Raw genomic sequence first — 21,944 nt, forward strand, 5'->3', positions numbered from 1 at the left:
ATATTTTAATGCCATTGCTTCATAGATAGTTAGCACTCATGAAAGGTAAAATAGTGGTAGAATATTACTAAAGACCTGGGAAAAGTATTTTACTTAAATGCTTCATCTTATCCTTTGGAATAATTAGAGAATATTACACACTCATCTGTTGGAAGGCTGTTGGTATAGCAGATGTGTTTGATGCTACCTTAAGAAGATAAAATGGGCTTCCCTGGTGGCGCAGTGGTTGGGAGTCCGCCTGCTGATGCAGGGGACATGGGTTCATGCCCCGGTCTGGGAAGATCCCACATGCCGCGGAGCGGCTGGACCCGTGAGCCATGGCCACTGAGCCTGCGCGTCCGGAGCCTGTGCTCCGCAACGGGAGAGGCCACAACAGTGAGAGGCCTGCGTAACGCAAAAAAAAAAAAAAAGATAAAATGAAACCAGAGAAGCATTGAGATGATCAAGAAGATGAGGAAAGATAACTGACAGCTGAATAAGACAACTGAGATAAAAATGAACCACACTTTAGAGGAAAACTCAAATGTTAATTCTTTGGCTCCAAAGAAAAAGTGACAGCAATGGAGTGACTGTCTGAGTTGGACAATAAGTCAGGCTTAACACCTTCTCTAGAACCTAAGCATGCTAGATGCGACAAGGACGGCATTTAGGTAGCTGTGCAGCTTTGTAAATAAGTGGGACAAAATTCCATAATCACAACAGCTGCTTAATTATGTCCTGATAAGCTGCCTATGTAATTAGAATGTCACACGTGATGCAGAAGAGTAGACTGATGTTTCTGCTCCATTTCTTAGAGTCAGATGTTCACCCCCAGCCTCAGTGCTGGGAGCCCGACCAAGCACACCCCGTCCACACGGCTCTGACTGGTGCCTCAGCCAATCTAGCATAGGCAGACCTTATGCGTACTTCCCAGATAAATGTGAGCCTTTGCTTTTAAAGTTCAGTACAGGAATGGGTAATTCCTAGTCCTTCCTAGTATCTTTTCATTTAATTTATTATTGAAGTATAACTGATTCACAATATTGTGTTAGTTTCAGGTATACAGCAAAGTGATTCAGTTATACATACTGATTCGGTTATATATATATATATATATATATATTCTTTTTCAGATTCTTTTCCATTATAGGGTATTACAAGATATTGAATATAGTTCCCTGTGCTATACAGTAGGTCCTTGTTGGTTATCTATTTTATATATAGTAGTGTGTATATGTTAACTCCATGTGTGGAGTAATAACTCCATTATTGCTCTACGGTGACTGCCTGATAGAAGCAAAGGTCTTTACATGGACGGATGGAGGGCGGGCCAGTTTCTATCTGTCTTCCAAGAGGCTCTAATAATTTGAAGAGGAAAACAGATGACCTGCAATCCACCGACAAGATCCTCTTAAATAGTCACAGTATCAAGAGTTATGTGTATAATAAATAGAATATAAAGAAACATCCAAATATGTCATTTTTGTTCTTAGAGTTGGGATATGGTAAGATGGTTTCTTGTCCTGTTTCGAAGAGGCTACGTAATCATTTGAGCTGTAAATAAATGTGCTTCTCTCCACACTGTCTTACTCCCAACCCCAGGCACCAGGGTCGTGAAACACAGAACAGCAGGCGTGTCCCCAGCTCACTGGACGCGGACTGACCTGACCCTTGACTGTGCTTTCAAACTCCATCCTGTCCCTCCATCCTCACCGTGCTCAGCTAAGGGGACTAAAAAGCGTCTCCTTCAAGAACACAAGTCAGAAAGGGAAAATAGGTATTCATTTCATTGGAGGCCTATCTGGTTTTCTTTAGCTTTCCAAAGGATTCTTACTTAGTAGTTGTTAGGGATGCAGACCAGCCGGTGCTGTGGGCTGAATTGTGTCCCTCCTGAAGTCCTCACCCCCAGCACCTCCGCATGTGACCTTGTTCGGAAACAGAGCTGTTGCAGATGCAATTAGTTAAGACAAGGTCAGACAGAAGTAGGGTGGCCCTTAATCCAGTATGACTGGTGCCCTTATAAAAGGTGGACATTTGGACACAGAAACATACCAACAGGAAGTACGCCATGTAAAGATGGAGGCAGAGCTCTATAAGCCAGGGGTCACTACAGTCATCAGCAAACCACCAGAAGCTCGGGGGGTGCCTGGGACAGACTCTCCCTCTCAGCCTCAGAAGGAACCAGCCCTGCCCTTACCTTCATCTTGGACTTCTGGCCTCCAGACTGTCAGGGAGAGTAAATCTCTGTGGCTTAAGCTCGCAGTCTGTGGTGCTTTGCTGTGGCTGCCCTAAGAAACTTATACAGCACGTATGCTCTTGGTTGATTTGATGGTAATGTAATAACCGTCTTCAACAGGCTGACCCCTTGTGGCCTTGTCCTCTCCTTCCTTATAAGTTTAAGAGTTACAAATAGGTATTTTAAGAATACAACAATAGGTTCTTCACATCAATAAAATTAGTGTAACACGTTGATCTTGCAAAGACAAGTATTTCCTCCTGAAAAGAAACGATGACCTACTAACAGAAACCCCAAGTTTGCATGGAGTCAAAATTACTTGATGAGGAAAACTGTGATTAAAGTAAGAACTTGTCTAAAATTATAAATTTGGAAACCATTTATTTGGTTCTTGCCTCATATAATATTGGTCAAATCCTATCTATTATTAAGCCCACTCTAAACCAAAAGCATTTTAACTTTATGTACAGACACATACACACACACATACATATGTCTGTATATGTTTATACGTGTGTACATGTACACACATTAATACAAATACATACATGTGTGTGTTTGTGCAAAGCTTCTAGGATGCTCTCATCCGTGACATTAGGCAGAGCAGAGCACATATGAAAAAACAGCATGAAAGGCAAAAACAATTTAAGTAAGATTAAGGCTTTACGGAAGTCTCTGGGAGGATGGCAAAGGGCAGTTAGGCTGATTTTACAGAGTCCAACAAATGTAGAGTTCTCATTCTCCACCACAAACGCCCAACACACACACACACACATACACACACACACACACACACACACACACACACACACACACACACACACATACGCTGGGCTGCTGACCAGACAAATTATTCTCCCATCATATTCCAAGTTCTCCAGACACACTGTGTCTCCAGCTGGCCACCCAGGCTCTCCCCTCTCCTTTCCTAGAAGGGTCTGTCTCCTCTACCAGCAGGTCTCTGCCCTTGGAACATAAAACCCCTTTGTTCTCTGGGTTCTCTAGCTTTGGTTTCGTTTTGCCCATGTCTCCCCAGAAAGCCTCAAGTCAGTATCTTCCTGTCCTACACAAGAGACTCCTCAGCAGGGGAAGAGTAGAGGAGGTGGGTGGCATGCGAAAAGAAAGCAGTTACTTTGTATGCTCTGTCTTTTCCTTTTCCCTTACCAAACACACAAAGTAAAAACTGTTGCCACCCTTTCAAAAAAAAAAAAATCAGATGTCTTGCAAGAAGCTCCGGTTTTTTAGACTTTCAGGTGTGACCCTGCCTGCTCAGGGATCAAGCTGGTGCAATGGACCCTCAGAAAAGAAGGGAAATGGGGAGACGTCTAAGGAGCTGCTCAGGGTCACAGCACCCCGGTGTGGGTCCCTCGCCCAGCTTTGGGCACAGATTTCTGCCGTTCCACCCGTGGTTTTAGGAGTAGGGGAGGTGTCTTAGTCTGCTCAGCAGCCTAAACAAATACCACAGACCGGGTGGCTTAAACACAGACATTTACTTCTCACAGCTCTGGGACTAGAAGTTCAAGATCAAAGTGCCACCAGGTCGGGTTTCTCCTGAGGCCTCTCCCCTTGGTTTGTGGACAGACACCCTCTCACTGTGCCCTCACATGGCCTTTTCTCTGTGCCTGAGTATCCTTGGTGTCTCTTCCTCTTCTTATAAGGACACCAGTTCTATGGGATTAGGGTCCCACCCTTAGAACCTCATTTAACCTTAATTACCTCCCTAAAGGCCTTATCTTGAATATGACCACGTTGTGGCATCAGAGCTCCAACTTATGAATTTGGGGAAGGCACCTATCAGTCCAAGACGGGAGGGATGAAGGAATAAGTGGGTGAGAATAAGGAAGCCCAGAAGTCTGCTGCTGGTGTCACAAATTCAGTTGTCTACAGACACTGCCAGGATCAAGACAGGGCAGTGGGGGAGCCTGTAGATATCTGTGATATCTACATCTCTCAGATGAAGGTGTAGGTACGAAAGGTAAGATATGTGTGTAACTTAATGTCCTGAAACACTTACTTCTGGCCTTTACTTTCCATATATAGAGTAGAAAGAACTCATTTCTACAACCTGAACTAAAGCATCAGTTGATAGATGTTTGCATGTAGTTAAGAAATCAGACACATTGTTAAGATGACAGATAGATGTTACCAGATTCTTAGTGCCTCAGATCCTCAGTCAGATGGCACGTAGGCTTCATGCCACATGTCTATTCTTCTTTGTTTTTTTTTCACATGCTTATTTTGATCTACTAGCAGTGGCCACCTGGAGTCCTGTGATGAGAAGGACTCTGAGGTTCAGATCGACCTTACAAATACAGCGCTCTCATCAATCAGCTGCATCTGTCAGGGATGGCAGAGGGAGGGCTTTGAGGTACCAGAAAAAGAAAGCACGGGAATCAAACCAGCTTTCTAGGACACTCTTGTCTTGGATAAGATCCAGTGTGGCTTTAGCCAGACAAATCCCTCACTTTGCAGGTGCAACAAAGGGGCGAGTGTTCTGTCGTCCTTTAGGAAGCCAATAAGCACGAAAAGAGAACAAATTATTTCTTTGGGTGTAGAAGAAAGTTAAGATCATGTGAAATATAAGTAGCATACGCATGCTATGATTTTAATATGAAATCCAAAGAAACAAATATTTATCCGTGTTTTTGTTTGTTCGTTTGGGAGGTTGGTGGTTAGTATTTTGTGCTTTAAAAAGAAAATCTCTGTAATAAGTTTATTGATTTTCTCCTTTTAAAATAAGCGATATTCTGTGAGGAAAAGGCCAACCTTTCTTGGCACTACCTCTTTTTTCTGGAGATTATTAATTTCTTTTTAATAGACCTCACACTGCAAAATCAAATTTTTATGTCACAAGGGATTTACATTTATCTTGGGCTGCTCACTCTTCATCGTCGATCAAACTGAGTTTAAGTTTCTAATTGAAATAATTTTTCAAGTGTTGAGCAATAAAGAGGCAATAAGTGATATGCTTAAATTATTTATCCATCTTATTTATAATTAATTCGGTTTTGTTCCTGGCTGCACAGTGAGGCTACATCGATGCGTTTGATTTTCAAATCTTCCTTATCATTAGGCAACAGTAGAAGTGGCTCTTTCTTCCACCCTTCTTGTGTTTCATTTGTCCCTAGGGACTCAGGCAACATCAATTTAAATCACAGTTAAATTTAACACATTAACTTTTTTTTACAACACACTGCTCCAAAATCAGAGATTCATAAATAGATTATGCCTATGCTTAGTCAAATTGAAAAAAATATTAGCCACCTGGTAAGATGAGCTATTGCATTAACAATGATCTCATGCTTCAACATTTAAGGACTGTATATGCTTTGGTCTGTACTCTTCCCTGAGTTAAGGTTGATGAGATTAAGACTGATGTATCTTTAACATATATTATATAATGGATTCTCAACTAGTTGATCTGATTAACTGGTCTAAAGATTACCTGAAACTCTCTTTCAAACGTTGCAACGCAAGCGCATGACCAAATTGAATGCATCATTTCCTCCCTCATCTAAACCATTTGCCTGCTCACGATTCCTCTTTCTGATTATGGCATCATTAACACCTTCAGAATTCTAAGGTCATTGGTTACTCTCTTCTCCCACATACACATACATTCCAACCCGGTTCACTCACCACTGCTCTATATCACACCCCTATAATCTCTCCTTCCACCAAGTTCCCAACCACGGGACACTCCTACAGCCTATACACGCACATACTACCACAGTTTTTTCCCTAAAGTCCAGGTAATGTATCTGCTCTGCTTACAAACCTATAAAGGTACCCCTTGGATCAATAGATATGTTCAAGCTTCTCAGATTTCCATTTATTAAGGCTGGATCCCATCTTTGCAGCCTTTTCCACCATCACTTGGCATTTGGATATAATGAACCAGGGCTTACACGTAGCGTAGGCTAAGCCCTCATTCGACAGTAACCACACTTTTTACGTATCTTTGCTGCTCACACAACATCTGGCGTAACTGGACACTCAACATATATCTGTAGAATAAATGATCAAAGAGTGGGTCAAAGACAAAATACAGAGACTAGAATAGAGAAATCAAGTGATCTAAAACTCAAGCCAAAAACTCAGAAAATGTGATGGGCAGGAAGATTAAGCCACTGGCTAAAATTATTCAAGAATAACTGTTTGCGTGATAACCCAGCCACCTAGAACTGCAAGCAAGCGCCTAACTTGACCAAATGCCTCAAGTGATCTGATTGTTCAGTCCACAGTGGGTCTCCATATGTTCTGTGTGTCCTGGCAGGCAGGGATAGGGACCTTCCTCAGCCTGGATGATGCAGCAACTTGGCAGTGAGGATCGGGTTGACGTATAAGAACAAACCCAATAACAAGTATGATTACAAACATTTACTGAGCTTCTCTTATGTGTCAGGTACCATGTGCTATCCACTTCAGCTCATTCAATCCTGAAAACAGCCCTGTGAAAGTAACAAGAGGGTACAGCTACTGAGTGGCTTCTGAGAGATTGTTCTTGTCCCAACGCTTCACTCCCTTTCCTGTAGGGGGCGATACACCCCCCACCTGCCACTTCGTGGGAGGAGTCGGCTTCCCTACCTACTGACATCAGACTTGGACATGTGATTTGCTCTGGCCAATGACAAGTGATCAGACATGAAGTACGCAAATCCAAGCAGAAGTTTTAGGAGGTTTCCAACAGATCTGGGGAAAATGTCCTGTCCCAGATAAGGCTGCCTTCAGGTGGGTGCTAAAGGAGCAGAGTTGTAGCCAACACTCAGCCCGACACACGCAGGCAAAAAATAAATCTTCACTGTTGTTGGCCATAGAGACTTTGAGGTTCATTGTTACTACCCAAAACTTAGCAATGGCAGAGCCAGGATTCACACCCAGGGCCTACATGTTTACCAATCACATTCTTCTACCCCCTTAAGCACATGCCATATTATTAGAAGAGACTCTAAGTCTACGTCCGTTGAGCTGTGTTCCCTCCTCCCTGCAAGATGGAATCAGCACGCTACTCAGAGAAGGTGCAAGGACCCGAAACAGTATGTGCCTCACCTGGAAGTTGGTGAGATATGCAGAATCTCAGCCTCCCACTCCAGAATCCGCATTTTAACAAAGTCACTAAATATGAGAAGTGCTGGTTTAACACATCTGCGTGAATATGTCGCTTCACAAAAGGGCAAGATCAGAGGGCCATGAACTGGAGATGGAAAGGCACAAGCATCCACTTACTTTCCTAGAATCAGAGGGGGAGGACCCATGTGCTGTACTACCTATTGTGCTGTACTACCTATTGTGCTGTACTACCTACCCATGTGCTGTACTACCTATTGCTGTACGTGCTATTACCGTGAGACTTTCTAGGGCTTTTGCTCTAGCCACCAAATAATGTCTTTTGATGGAGCATTTCACACCTCACTGCTGGCCACGCTGACCTCTTGTTCACAATCCAATGGCTTGTTTATTGAACAAATAAACATTAGGTCCTATTAGTCCTCATTATGAGCTGTTAGCATGTGAATAAAATGACACATTGCACTTATCTTTCCTCTCCTGTTCCAAGATCCCACTATTGGTTTATCACCCTTTTGATGAGTGACATTGACCATTAACCATAACAGTAAACACTACAGCTTCCCCAGCACAAGTTATCATCATAATTAGAAGAGGAATATAGCCCTTACCCAGTGCTGCATAGCTGAAAAGTCAATGTCATGGTCTCCTCTCCACACGGTCCTAAAACCCAGTGGCAGTGAGCCAGGGCATGCAAGTAGTCGTGGAAATGAGTAATGACCTTTCAAGATGGCGGGTGATATAGGTAGAATAACTACCTATGCATGTGAGACACTTTCTCCCCAGTGAAAGCTAAGGTTTTTGACAGGCTGGTTTATGAATAAAGTCATGACATGAAGACATTTCCAAGATGTCTGTTAAGAACCGTTTCAAAATGAAGTCATCAAAATTACTGCAAAATGTATACTTTAAATTCCAACGGCCGGGGCAAAGAGTGTGCTTGTTATGTAGAATTCATTATCAGTATCTCAGAGTGCAGCCTCTATAAACATGTGTTTAGGATTGCTTTTATGCAACTGTTTGGAACATAAGCAGAGAAAGAGCTGAATGGGAAATTCCAGAAGCCCAGAGCTTATTCAGCTTTTTTTTTTTTTCTTGCTTTGTTAGAAAGAAATCATTTCTTTTTCTTCAAATTTTAATGCAATTGGAAGAATCTGATTTTTTTCTAATTTATCAGTTTACGTTGTTAAGAGTACAGACATCTAAAGCAATTATGCTCCAATAAAGATGTTAAAAAAAAAAAAAGTACAGACATCATTTTAACGTGGGAAATGGAAGCCATGTACTAGAGATTTTCTCTTTCATCATGTGGGGCAAAAAAAAAAATCCTTTATTAGATGCAAATGACTTTTCATAGGTATTTAATTCACAACATAAGTATGTGCACATTCACAGACTCACATTCTATTGATCCTTATATATTTTGAATTCAGCCTGGAGCTGCTAAAAGATGAGATTACATGGTCAAACAATCAAATTAGCCAAGAGAGAAGATTCAGGTCAAAAATATGCTAAGGGAAAAAAAAAAAAAAAACTATTCTTAACATAGAATGAACTAAGTGGTTCATTAAGCATTAGAAATACCACCCCTGCACCACAAAGAAGAAAAGTTGTATCGGATCTAAAGGAGAGGCTGGTTAAAATCTGGTGTGCTACCAGAAGTGAAGAAAATCAATCTGTAAATAATAGAGAATAGAAATCACCAAAGACACATCCAAAAAGCTAACTAATTTAGAGTCCAAAAAATTTAGTAATATTTATAGGTCAAAGAAGCTTACCATAAACAAAATTAAAATGCAAACAATGAACTTCAAAATTGTACATATCTGTTGCAAAAATTAATAACCCTAACATACAACAACAAAAAGCTCACAAACCTATTTTTCAAATAACATACCAAAAAAGAAATGGGCAAAGCACAAGAACAGGCAACAATAAAATCGCAGGAACAACCTGAATGCACAGAAATAGATGGATTGGCTAATAAACTGTGGAAGATACATATTAAAAAACAGAACGCTGCCACGATATAATTATATTATAGAAGAACATATATTGATGTGGGGAAATGTTCAGAAAACAGTAAAAAAAAAATCTGACAAGTACCTAATTATGAATATACCCCAAAATGTTAATATACCTACCTCTACATTGTAGAATTACAAGTGTTTTCTTGTCTTTTTGACTTGTGCACAAACATTTTATAAAGTTTACACATTCAGTATACACTGTTTTTCAATTTGAAAAAATAAACATTGTAAAAAATTAAAAAGGGTTTAAAACTGGAATAAGTTAGATCACAGACTTTAGCGTAAGTAGGAGAGACATTCTTCCCAATCTTATAAGATTATAGACTAAGCCACTGAAATAGCTTACTTTCAATAGTAAACTGAGTTAGTATTTTAGACAGATGTCATTAGCCTAGGCTGGCATTTTTAGGTATCAGCAGCTATGTCTGTAGGCATAGGACAATGCTGAGTCACATATGTAAGGAGAAAGCTTGGACCAAGAGGAAGATTCCTTGTGCTTAATTCAGAGCGTGTGTGTGCCACATCAGCGACTCTGGCCAGAACACCTGCCACATTCCAGGGTGGGTTGGGTTGACAGGACCTGACTGCTGGGGCTTTAGATTGGGTGGCCCCTCCTCTCTGCCTTTGATTCTACACTGCCGATAGGTTGAGATGGGTGCTAACACACCAACTCAAGTTAATTGCTTGCATCACGCCCCCCATCCCCTCACATGCAAACCAACCACATAAATTCATCAGGGTAACTGATCAGTGAAACACAAGGGAAAAAAACCTCTAAATAAACTACCCTACAATATTAGTGTCTGGTTGTTACTGTTGTGACCTAGCACAAAGTCGGTGGCTTAAAATAACTCAAATGTGTTGTTTTACAGTCCTAGAGGCCAGAAGTCCAAGATCCCTTTCCTGGGACTCACGTCAAGGTGTCAACAGACCTGTGCTCCCTCTGGAAGCTCCGGGGGAGAATCTGTCGCCTTGCTCTTTCCAGCTTCTTGAGGCTGCCTGCATTCCTTGGCTTGTGACCCTTCCTTACATCACTCCAATCTCTCATTCTGTCATCACATCTCCTATTGTCCCTATGTTCTCCCCCCTCCCTCTCAGAAGGATCCCTGTGGTTACACAAAACCTAATAGATGGTTTTTATGAATACACACACACACACACACACACACACACACACACACAAGAACAGGCTTGCATGAAAACGGATTAAGACTAAGTACGTTTGAAATCGGTGCAGCCACTATGGAAAACGGTATGGGGGTTCCTCAAAAAACTAAAAATAGAGTTGCCTTATGACCCAGCAATCACATTCCTGGGCATATGTCCAGAGGAAACCACAATTCAAAAAGATACATGCATCCCTACATTCATAGCAGTACTATTTACAAAAGCCAGGACATGGAAACAGCCTAAAAGTCCATCGACAGATGAATGGATACATATATGACAGATGTGGTACATATATGCAATGGAATATTACTCAGCCATAAAAAAGATGAAATAATGCCATTTGCAACAACATGGATGGACCTGGAGATTAGCATACTAAGTGAAGTAAGTCAGACAAAGACAAATATCATATGATATCACTTATATGTGGAATGTAAAATATAACACAAATGAACTTTATCTATGAAACAGAAGCAAACTCACAGACATACAGAACAGCCTTCTGGTTGCCAAGGTCAGGGGTGGGGGAGGAATGGATGGGGAGTTTGGGATTAGCAATGCAAACTATTGTATATATTTAGAATGGATAAACAGCAAGGTCCTACTGTATAGCACAGGGGGCTATATTCAGTATCCTGTAATAAACTGTAATGGAAAAGAAAAAATAAAATATATACAGTCAAAAACAAACAAACAGAGAAAAGAACAACAAAACAACTTAATAGACAATCTGGGAGAATCTCCCCACATCCAGAGCCTTACTTTAAATACATTTGCAAAATCTCTTTGGCCACATAAGAAATAGCCACAGGCCCTGGGGGTTAGGACATGGACATCCTGGGGATGTGACAGCGTTATTCACGCCCACCAAGCAGCCAAGCAAGGCCCAGCCTACAGAATTCTCCTTCTTAGAGCAGCAATTTGGTACATTTTTATTGATGTTTTAAAGTCCTGACACACTACGATTCTCTTCAGAAGTACTACATTGAAAGTAAGTCAGATAAGAGGGTTTCTGAGAAGAAAAGGAACACTCATTTTTAAATCTCCTGTTCTTTCCCCAAGTCTCCGATGAGGGCTGCACAGGTGAACACATGTATGTTTTTAAAAACAATTACGGCACATCTGCCGTCTGGTAGATACAGATGTGATCAGCGGCTCTTGCTTGACAAATGCAAATGACACCTTTGCCTTTGTGTGGCCTGTCTTTGCCAAGAAGGCAGTGAAATGACGAGACCACCTCTGTGCCACATGCACCACCCTGATCGCCCACCCCAGGCCTGAGAAAACGACGGAGGGTGACTATAGCAGACAGTGAAGGTGACTGAAAATCTGCTAAAGACAAATACAGAGGCTTTAGGCTCCTTAATGAGCCAGGGCCACGAGACCGGGCAGATCACCCACGAGATGTCTCTACCACTGCCACGTCCATGAGTGAGCCATGGCTGGCCTCCAGCCTTCCCCTTCTCCTTCTCCTCTTGAGTTCACCGTCTATAAAGGCAACATATTTGTGTGTCTATGATCACTAAACCACTGAGTTGTTTGGTGAGTTAGTTATGACGAGGATAAGTACTAACTAAAACTAAAAATAAGACAGAAATACTGAACTCCGACCTGGAGAGATTTGGAAGGAAGGGAGAGAGGGACAAAGAAAGGGGAGAATGGGGAGAAGCCACCTTCAAGCCTGTATCTGGACCCTTCAATGTCATTGGAGAAAATCACACAATGGGAAGGATCTGTGTCACGGCAAACTCACGGTCACTAACCTACCCGGGTCCCTCCACGTCTCCCAGGGAAGGTCTCTCCCCTGCTCTTCACAAGGCCTTTTCACCTTCTCTAACCTACCGATCCCTCACTCTTAGGAGCCAGTCTGCCATCCCTCTTTAAAAAAAGAATGGGGAAAGAGTGAAAAATGCCATTAACTGTCTCAGCACCACCGCCAAATTCCGCAAACACTCCAGGATCTGATCCTTTCTTTCCTCACTTGGGTTGGAATGGAGACAATGACCTGTTATATAATAGAAGACACTCCTCCAGTTGTGCCCGCAGGGAGATGGGGAGACAGGCCTCCTGGAGCTCTGGGTGTGGAGGTGGACTTGCTGACGCTGAGTCTGGTTCAGAATCAGAAGAGCCCGGAGTCTGCAAACCTCCTTTAAACAGAAGCACAGAGGCTGCTCTTGCAGAGGGGGGTTAAGCCTGGGGACGAAGTTCTACAGGGGCACCTTTCTCCTTCCAGCCTTTCTCTTAATATCCTCTCAATTGCCACTGACTCTCCACCGACTCAGCTCTCCATTTCCATATGCTCCAGCCCCCTCACTGAGCAGGGCTCTCCCTGTTCCCCCACTACTTCCCACGACTGACAGATTGCTCCCTATTCCAGGTAAACCTGCACCGAGGAGATGCGAACACCCAGGCGGGTCTCTCCTTCCTCAGTCACTCCACCTCCCACCCTGACCCGCTCCCCGCTCCCCGCTCCCTCCCTCTTGATTTTCTGCCATTTATGTCCACTGCTTCTCACTCTCCTTTACTGAGTCGTCTGTCTCTGCACGATCCCAGAGTGTCGATGTTTTTAGGGATTCTCGCCTAGGCTCTTTTCTCGTCTCACTGCACACCTGCTCTTTAGAGACGGCAGCCACACCCTGGCCTAGATGACGGCTCATCAGCCAGCTCTCCGCTCGCTCGACCCAAGTCTGTCCCCTGAGCTCTACACTTACACTTCCAATTACTAATCTGATGCGCCCATAGGATGCGTTCATAGTATCTCGAGCTGACCGGGGCCACACCTGAGCTTATGCTTTCTCCTTCCTCACCCCTAACCTTCCCCAACTCCAATGTCCCCTGCATCAGGAAAAGGCACATCCTCCCAGCTTTCCAAACTAGACTCTCCTAAACACAGCTCGAGCTGCCTCATTTTCCCCAGGTGCACTGCTCAGCCCTAGTCCAAGCTGCCATCCTCTCTCCTAGTGAGCGGTAATGGCCTCCTAATGGCCGCCTATTTCTCCTCTCAAATCCATCCACTACTCGGCTACCTCATTACCTTCCTATAACACGATCACATGCCTCTTTTGCTTAAATACTTTAATAACTGCCCAATGGCTTTTGAATAAAACTGATCCTCAATTTGAGCCAACCATCTCTTTATAATCTGGCCACTGTCCACTTCTCCAGTCCTGTCTGCATCATTCTTCTTCCTCTGGGAAGACCGCTTTGTTTGCCCATCCACACCCCGCTCTACCCTGTTCCCTGGCCCGTGAGGCTGACCAGTACTGACCACATCACTGAGCTTCCCATGCCCTCAGACTTCCTGTGGGCTCAGGGCAGTGGACCCGCCACAGAAGATCAGAGGTGGGCAGGAAAGTGGAGTCAGTCACTATCCCCCTGGCTCACTTCCTCATGGGTCTCCTTAGCTTGCTGCATTTGTCAACCAAAGGTCACTCCTCCTGTAAAGGGGTCCTCTCCTTCCACGTTCTGGGAGCCACTCCATCACCCTCTGACCCTACCAGGCTTACGGACAGTGCCAAGTCAGCCATCACAGGACCCAGGGCACTGCAACATCCTTTGTGCTCTCTTGACATGCAGCCCACACCTTCAAAAACGGTGCCTTTATTAAACACTCCTGGCGGGACTTCCCTGGTGGCGCAGTGGTTAAGAATCCGCCTGCCAATGCAAGGGACACGGGTTCAATCACCGGGCTGGGAAGATGCCGCGGAGCAACTAAGCCTGTGCGCCACAACTACTGAGCCTGCCCTCTAGAGCCCGCGAGCCACAACTACTGAACCTGCATGCCACAACTACTGAAGCCTGCATGCCTAGAGCCCATGCTCCGCAACAAGAGAAGCCACCACAATGAGAAGCTCGCGCACCGCAACGAAGAGTAGCCCCCGCTCGCCACAACTAGAGAAAGCCCGTGCGCAGCAACGAAGACCCAACACAGCCAAAGATAAAAAATAAATAAATAAATTTAAAAACAAACAAACAAAACACTCCTGGCGTTTTACCATGAGAGCGCCATCCATTTCCTGTTGGCATCCTGCCTAGCGTATCCTTGTCCTCTGTGCTCCAGCCCTGCTGACCTTTTCTCAGATCCTTCAGCACATGCCATGGAGGCCATGCCACAACTGAGGCTGCTGCTTCTACTCTGGCTGGCTCACAGGCTAGATTAAGCGCCCCACCATGCACTCCCAGTGTGCAGTCTCCTTTGCCACTGACACGCTGAAACACTGCCATTAACGACCCATCAGTGACATATCTCTTTAATTAGCTCCACCAGGGCAGGGACCATGTGGGTCGCACCCGATCCTTCCAGTGCCTGGCACCAACAGGTGCTCAATAAACATGTGCTGCCCAACAAACTCATTTCTCCAAGTTTACCTAGTGGATACCTGATGGTATTTAAAGTTTCATTCTAGCTTGTGTAGTACACATGCAGAATTGCTACGCAAATAGCTTTGGATGACCTTGGGTAAAAAGTGACATCGTTTATTTCTAATTCCTAGAGGTATTCAAAACTCATCCTTCATTTTGACAATCATGAAGTCCAAAAAAATGTATGAATGCTACAGTATGTACAAATATATTCAAGGGCTGAATTCCCATTAGTTTCATCTTCATAAGAAATTAGTCTTGCATAGCAGACCCAAGATAATATACGATGAAGAGCATTATAAATATTTGATTAGTGGTTTATTATTACTGAACTCTGTGTCTGGTTGACCACCTAACCATGTGTTGTCCAAATTCCTTTATATATTAAAAAATGTCTACATCCTATATGCCTGTGGTCCAAACACCGGTTCTTATACCTGCCTCCTTCCAGGTCAGCCTCCTGAGTTTTGGATGGCCACTTAGGGACTGGCTCTTCTCCTTGGTCTTTTGATTGCCCTTAACTGCTATCAAGCAAACTGCAGGCTCTTGGTTCTCCCGCCCTCACACCTTCTGGGGGACAGTTCTCCTGTCCACTCCCCTTGGAAAGCTTCAGTCCACTCCCTGGACCTGTTCACTCCTGAAAGTGACCACAACTCTCCTAGCTCTTTGCCAGCTCACCAAAAAGGGGGAAATCTTGACTTGTTCACGGTACTTGACAACCTAAAGACCCCAAAGTAACAAAAGGTAAGGGGGACATCCTGCAAGTGGATAGGCAAGTAATAACAGCAAAGCCAGAAACACACGGTAGCCAAACTCTGGCATCAGATGAGAGAAGAGAAAAAACAGGTTGGGGAGAGGGGGAGGGGAGGGGAGTGCTGAGGAGGGTACAAAAGCCTCAGTTCCTAGCCACCTCTTCCATCATCCACCCGAGGGACATTTTTACATATTACAACATAGGATTGTGACAGATGCTGTATCTCACGAACCACCAGTGCCCTTCGGCCACACGTTCACTGGGTGACTTTGTTCAGCTCTTGCTGTCTTTGTAGTGGATGCTGTAATCCGCTGCCCAGATGCCCACTAGAGGACTCAGGTACCCACCCACGCATTTCCCAGGTGCACCACCTGCTGAGAGTTCATGGCTGAGCCCCTCCAAGGAATCAACCTCAACCGGTAAAGCCTCCTCTTGTCCAATGACGGGTCAAGGGGCTTACAGGGGCCCAACTCAACCAGGGACAACTCTGAGTGGCATCTCAGCTCCAGGGTGTCCCTTGGGATCAGCTGAGGCTCTGGTTGCAGCTCACTGAAGCTTCTCCTTGACCCAATCCTCGCGGCTTCACTCCCTCACAGGCGTTGTTCCTGAGAACATCCCCCCGACAATTTCCTGCACGCAAGTCTTCCCAGGAACCGACCTAAGACGTCAACCCTACCTGCTGAAATATTGAACACTGGAGTCGTCCCAGGAACCAACCTAAGACGTCAACCCTCCCTGCTGAAATATTGAACAATGGAGTCGTCCCAGGAACCGACCTAAGACGTCAACCCTCCCTGCTGAAATATTGAACAATGGAGTTGTCCCAGGAACTGACCTAAGACGTCAACCCTCCCTGCTGAAATATTGAACACTGGAGGCTCCACCTTCACTGCCCTTCAATCAGCAACATCTCTTCTCACTAGGCCTCAGGGAGGGCAATAGGTCCAAATATGCCCACTAAAGATGACCTTTGACACTGAGATCCTAGACAAGCCTGGCCTTTATATAAGTACTGTTATATTTATAATCTTATAATCTTATAGTTGATTATAAGCAGCTTTCTTTATAGTTGATATCTTATAATCCTAAAGTTGAAAAAGACCTTGAGGGTCATGCATTCACCTACTGTTCAGTGTGGGTCGGAATCATCCCCAGAGCACACATCATCTGCAGACAGCATCCTTCTCTGCCTTGTGTAGGCTGTGATCCCCCCAGGTCACCAAGTCCAGACCTATCGACCTGTGTCTACCTCTAACTTCCACCCAGAGACTGTCCTGCACCCCCTCCGTTGACCATTCCCAGTGTCAACCTGACCATTCTTGAACAATCTTTGATGACCCCTCCTCACTGGACCCTTGCCCCACCCTAAAAGTCAGCCTGCATACACCTGGCTCTGGTCTGCTGGGATCCGTATCAAAATGTCCACGGTACCTCAGGGCCGCAAACCACTACCACAGTGGAAGCAAGAGAAAAAAGTTGTCACAATGTCCCAGAGCAGGACCAGTATCCCACTGCCCAAGAGGCAGTGTCTTGGTAGGGGCTCTTCAGAGACAGATCCTAATTGACAAATTCAGGCGCAATATATCTATGTCCCTGCCACCTAGGGAAGGCATGTGATAAAAGTTGCTACCAAAGTGGCCCTGATGCTTCATCCTGCTGGGAAACTGGGAGAAATAGTGCAAAATACACACCTCAGAAGTCTTCCCTGTGATTTGAGGGAGCCATGTTATTTATGCACCCACCACAGTGGACTGCAGGTTTGTGTCCCCTACAATTCATATGTTGAGATCCTAACCTCCAATGTGATGGTATTAGGAGGTGGGGCCTTTGGGAGGTGATTAGGTCATAAAGGTGGAGTCCTCAAAAGTGGGATTAGTGCCCTTATAAGGGGACCCCAGAGAGCTCTCCCACTATCTTTTGCTGCCATGTGAGGCTGCAAAAATAAGGCAGCACTCTGCAACCCAGAAGAGGGCCCTCACTAGAACCCAACCATGTTGGCTCCCTGATCACAGACTTCCAGACTCCAGAAAGTAAGAAATAAATGTGTTGTTGATAAGCCACCATGTCCATAATAATCTGTCCTAGGAAATCGGACTGAGACACCTACCACCATCAAACATCAGTTTTGGTTGAGGGCTGCTATGGGGGCTGTTAATTCTCTGGCATTTCCAGCCTGCCCTATATGGACAGACCGGCCTTGTGGGAAAAGTCCACAGGCACTGAGAGGCAGATGCTGGCAGCTGGGAATCTTCAGATCTCACTGACACAGTCAGGTCTGGGCACCTGGGGGTAGGTAGCACATAGGTGTCTAACATGCCCTGCATCCCCTCTCCTGCTGTGGTGTACACTGATTAAGTCTCACACCCTACTGTGGTTGTTGACGTGTGTAGTTACTATGATGGGTTTCAACAACCCGGTTTGGAACAAGCCAGAATGCAGGCAAGTTGTATTGGTGCTGATTTCTTTTTTTTTTTTTTTGCGGTAGGCGGGCCTCTCACTGCTGTGGCCTCTCCCGTTGCGGAGCACAGGCTCCGGACGCACAGGCTCAGTGGCCATGGCTCACGGGCCCAGCCGCTCTGCAGCATGTGGGATCCTCCCGGACCGGGGCACGAACCTGTGTCCCCTTCATCAGCAGGCGGACTCTCAAACACCGCGCCACCAGGGAAGCCCTGGTACTGATTTCTAACAATGATCGCCCATACCTGGAGACTTCCATGTTGCTCCACTTTCTCTATAGCTTTCTTTAAGAAACAATAGGAAAAAATAAGCAAAACATTTAAAGGGACATTACACCTAGAATATACATAAAAATAGCTAGTAAGCACATGAAAAGATGTTCAACGGTATGTCTTTAGAGAAATAAGAATTAAAACCACACTAAGATATCACTTCACACCCAGTAGAATGGGTATAACAAAAAAGATTTAAAATACCAGTGTTAAATACACGCTACTACATATAGAATGGATAATCAACAAGGAACTACTGTATAGCACAAGGAACTCTACTCAGTATTCTGAAATAACCTATATGGGAAAAGAATCTGAAAAAGAATAGATATACGTGTATGTATAAATGAGTCACTTTATTGTACATCTGGAACTAGCACAACGTTGTAAATCAACTGTACTCCAATATAAAATACAATTTAAAAAAAAATAAAATTAAAAAAATAAAAATACCAGTGTTGACAAGGACGTGGAGAAATTGGAAACCTCACACACAGCTGGTGGGAATGTAAAATTGTTCGCCCATTTTGGAAACAGTTTGATGGTTTCTTCAAAAGTTAAGCATAAGTTAACCATACGACATAGCATTTCTACCCCTAGGTATAGACCCCAAAGAAATGAAAACATATCTCCACATCAAAACTTGTATACAAATTTTCATAGCAGCATTATTCACAGCCAAAAGCAGAAACAATCAAAATGTCCATCAACTGGAGAACGGGTAAACAAAATGTGGTTCGTCCACGTGATAGAATATTATTTGGCGATAAAAAGGAATGAAGCATGTGCTACAACAAGGCTGAACCTCAAACACATTATAGTAAAGTGTAGCCAGTCAATAGACCAAGTATCATATGAATCCACTTATACAAAATATAACAAAAGGTCAGTCTATTAAGAAAGGAAAGTAGAACTCACAGACAGAAAAACCAACCTCATGGTTACCAAAGGGAAGGGGGGGAGGGATAAATTAGGAGTTAGGGATTAGCAGATCCCTATATATGAAAAAGAGGACCTACTGTATAGCACAGGGAAATATATTCAATATCTTGTAATAATCTATAATGGAAAAGATCTGAAAAAGAATATACATACATATATATATATATATATATATATGTATGTATATATATCTGAATCACTTTGCTGTACACCAGAAACTAAACTAATACATCGTAAATCAACTATACTTCAATTTAAAATTTTTTTTTTTAATTTTTAAAAAAAGGCGAGTACAGGTTGTTGCGAAGCCTGGGGGTCAGGGGCAGGTATGAGGAGTGGCTACAATAGGCATGAGGGATGTTTTGGGTGGTGGAGAAATATTTCTGAGTGGTTCTAAAACTGGATTGAGGTGATATTTGTACAACTCTGTAAACTTACTAAAAATCAGTGAATTGTACTTCAAACAAGTGAATCGTATGCCATGCAAATTAGGCCTCAATAAAGATGTTAAAAAATGAAAATACAATTAAAAGGCAGATAAATGGCTAATAAACTGAGCCTTGTGAGCACCCAGCACAGATCCTACCCTGCCTCGGACTAGAGTTAGCTGGTATGTGTCTGTGTCCCCATTGAGACTAATGCTTCTTGTCATCTGGCATCTTCATTTTTGTCATATTCACAGCAGAATATCTTGAGTATAGTGATCATTCAATAATTATTTGTTGAATTGAACTCTAGTGGGGGGTAAAAAAGACATTTTTCTGGACATCAAAATAATGCTTTAAACAAACAGGTTTCACAAAACCCATTCCCCCAATATCCCCCCAGGATACCCGTGTAAGTAACTCAGGAGCACCACATCTCGGGAGAGTGTGATGATGTGGGTGTGAGAAGCAGATGACATTTAGCTAAAGACACAGCAAGTCTGTCTTTGGGGGAAAAAATATAGCAGCAGCGAATGTGTGTCGCCTCCTGATTTCGGGCCAGATGACAGTGGCACTCCAGAAGGGGCAACCATCCATCCGCCACTCCACAATGCCAGAGGCTGCTGGCTCCTCTGCAGTTTACAGCCCACATGGCTGAGCTTGTGGACAAAGAAGACAGCTGAAGCTGCTTTTCAGTTTAGTCTAAATGTTCCTGAACGTCTCTTTGCGGGACACTGATGAACGTAGCCTCCATCCTGATGAAGCCTGTCACCAAACCCATCAGTAGTTCCTGAGTAGAATTCTGCACCCCAGGACTACACCCAGGAGGGATAGGACAGCAACATTCAGGGGGAAGGACTTCTCTTGGAGGAGTGTAAGTTGTTTTTCCACTGGAGGTTCACTGGAAAGGGGCCCGGAAGGTGTATCAAAAGAGGAGGATTCATTGGAAGCTCTCCCTGGCCTCTCCCAGGTCCAGGCTACTCCTGACGGGTAGTTCTTTGAACCAAGAATGTAGGTGGATGGGTGGAGTGTTTAGGCTTTAGGGTCCAAGAGACCTGGGTTTGGATCCTGGTCCCATGAGGAATTAGCTGCCCAGCTCTAATCTCCCTGGACCTCGCTTTTCTCACTTGTGCAACTGGAATAATAATAAAATCTTCTACTCAAAGTTCTCACAGACTTGAAATGAGAGGATGTACCCTGACTGCTGTGGCTGTGTAGGAAATACTCAGCTAGGTGCCAAGGAGCCCCCAGGGAAGAGCCCGGGTGCAGCCGGTCATCAAATGAGACTGGAAAGCTCAGTGTGCCCTTGGTTGGGATTTCAGAAGTCCTTCCCAGGAAACATTAAAGAGGAGAGGGTCTGATTGCATCACTTTCCTGCTGTAACATGCAGACTCAAAGAGGAAGAAAAAGACTCCCATGTGATATTAGAAGACTGGCTTTTTGAAGGTATCACTGAAACCGAAGGACCCTGTGGTGCCTTCTGGGGATGGACACCAACCTCCCCCTGCCACTCCCTGCCTCTTGTTTGTAGAAAAGCTTTACCCTCCTAGGCTTTCCCTGAGTTCCAAAGAGCAAATTAATCAGAGAAGTGAAAAATACAAGAATAAAGGAAAACAGTCAAATAAAACCCAAATAACGATAGTTTACCCATAAAACAAAGTCAAGGACCTTTAGTTCCTCCTCAAGGGCTGTAGAGAACATCCTGAGCCATACCGCTGAGCTGTTTTGCAGATATTGAAACCCGCACCAGGTGGAAGAAGCTAACTGCATTCTGACCACATGCAGGTAGACACCAGAAGGTTGATGATGTTAACTCCCTAAATACCACCCCATTACCTCACCACCAACCAATCAGAAGAACGTCCGTGAGCTGATCAGGCACCCTACAACCCTCACCCCCTAATGCTGCCTTTAAAAACCCTCCCCTGAAAGCCACCAGGGAGTTCAGGTCTTTTGAGCATGAACTGCCCATTGTCCTTGCTTGGTCTTTCAATAAACACTGTAGGGGGCTTCCCTGGTGGTGCAGTGGTTAAGAACCTGCCTGCCAATGCAGGGGACACGGGTTCGATCCCTGGTCCAGGAAGATCCCACATGCCACGGAGCAACTAAGCCCGTGCACCACAACTACTGAGCCTGTGCTCTAGAGCCTGCGTGCCACAACTACTGAGCCTGCACTCTACAGACCGTGAGCCACAACTACTGAGCCTGTGTGCCTGGAGCCTGTGCTCTGCAACAAGAGAAGCCACCACA

At 44.3% G+C, this 21,944-nt stretch overlaps 1 protein-coding gene and 1 long non-coding RNA gene across 2 annotated transcripts in view; both read right to left on the reverse strand.

Moving 5' to 3' along the window:
• The window catches only part of DSCAM (DS cell adhesion molecule), a 753,301-nt gene that overhangs the window by 696,605 nt on the left and 34,752 nt on the right, over positions 1-21,944 (reverse strand). The gene's annotated exons all lie outside the window — the stretch shown is intronic.
• LOC125964377 (uncharacterized) lies at positions 1,865-17,375 on the reverse strand. Its single transcript, XR_007477344.1, has 3 exons — positions 17,290-17,375; positions 2,177-2,366; positions 1,865-1,904 (listed from the first exon to the last, which is right to left on the reverse strand). It is a non-coding gene; the product is annotated as an uncharacterized LOC125964377 (long non-coding RNA).

Source organism: Orcinus orca, chromosome 5 (genome assembly GCF_937001465.1).
Source record: "Orcinus orca chromosome 5, mOrcOrc1.1, whole genome shotgun sequence".
NCBI classification, from domain to species: Eukaryota; Metazoa; Chordata; class Mammalia; order Artiodactyla; family Delphinidae; genus Orcinus; species Orcinus orca.